Source organism: Topomyia yanbarensis, chromosome 3 (genome assembly GCF_030247195.1).
Source record: "Topomyia yanbarensis strain Yona2022 chromosome 3, ASM3024719v1, whole genome shotgun sequence".
Lineage (NCBI taxonomy): Eukaryota > Metazoa > Arthropoda > Insecta > Diptera > Culicidae > Topomyia > Topomyia yanbarensis.
In genome coordinates, this window is record NC_080672.1 from 93,705,692 (window position 1) to 93,707,047 (window position 1,356).

Here is a 1,356-nt window from a genome sequence, read left to right on the forward strand (position 1 = left end):
ATTAAAATTGCTCGCGAAAATTTCAAACATCACAATACTTCGTTCCCGTGGTTCCAAAACAAGAGGCTCTGCTTGGATACGTCAAATTCGTGCAAAAGTTGTCAGCAGAAAAACACGAATATCAACTTAGGTACAATCATCCGATTCAGATAATCAACGAAACCGTGTCTTATGTGTTTATTTCGTGTTTCTATTATTTCAAAATGTCACAATCTAACTCCTGCTACTTCTAATCTAATCTTAGGCTGACCGTGAAAGTTGGAAGCCTAAATTGTGTGCTGTACGCCTAAGTACGCTATCTCCGAAGTTGTAGATTAGCACAGTCCCTACACTCCAAACAACAAACAAAAATATATGAGAAAGGTAAAAATGTCACACTGTTCATCATAAAAACCTTTTTCAAGCTTCGCTAACAAATGATCTCAAACAAGTTTACAACAATAAAGCAACACCTGAATCTGCCGCGGTAAACAAAGAATTGGGTCAGGATGTGATTATCTGCAGGAGTCCAAGATTGAAAAACTTTCCCAAAAATCTTCCCACTGCTATCATTCACTAGACCAAGGATTACTCATTCGAAATCATCACCCCGAACGGGAACGGGCGACATTTCAACACAATTCGTCAAATCAATCAAAACAGCAAGCGAACGACCGACCCAAACGACAATAGCGAAAGAAAGAGGAAACTCGAGCGACGTCTTTATGATGACGTAAGCTAGAATGTCGTTCACTGTACGCGACGTACCAGTGAGAGAGAGAGCTCAGTTACCTGAGAACACAATCACACTTGGCGAAATTAAAATCACTAACTTCGCGCGTCGTAGTGACGTTTGGTCCATGTCTCGATGACATTTTTTTTCTCGCAAGCATACTAGCTGCGGTCTGAGTTTGTAGTAAACAACCTGATCGCGCACCCGGAATCGAATATCGGCGACAACACAGTCTGAGTCAGACAGTCGGACCAGGTGGCGCCAAAAGGAAATTTTCGCTTATTTCAGCATGAAAGTAAGCTAGTCGTGACGCCGTAGTATGAAAAGTGATGGATATGCAAAACAAAAAAAGCTGCTGCTCTCCGCAACTAGGCTCCGGCGAGATTCGAACTCACGATCTCCTGTTTACTAGACAGGCGCTTTAACCAACTAAGCCACGGCGCCGTTGAGGGAAGGTAAGACACATGAGGTTCTGGTCGCATTTGCTCACCGATCACATTTATCGAATTTGCTCATTGCCACCAGCCAGCCAACACATCATCGGCGGCATTGCCGAGAGGGAAACCATGCGGAATAAAAAGTCCTTTCTTTTGATGCTGCTTTTTTTTCTCGCTCCCGTTCCGTCTGCGGTTTGGTTCACTGTC

General features: G+C 43.5%; 1 non-coding gene across 1 annotated transcript; it reads right to left on the reverse strand.

Annotated features, from left to right (window-relative positions):
- Positions 1-1,082: 1,082 nt before the first annotated feature.
- Trnat-agu (transfer RNA threonine (anticodon AGU)) lies at positions 1,083-1,156 on the reverse strand. The gene has a single exon. It is a non-coding gene; the product is annotated as a tRNA-Thr (tRNA).
- Between the last annotated feature and the right edge of the window lie 200 nt (positions 1,157-1,356).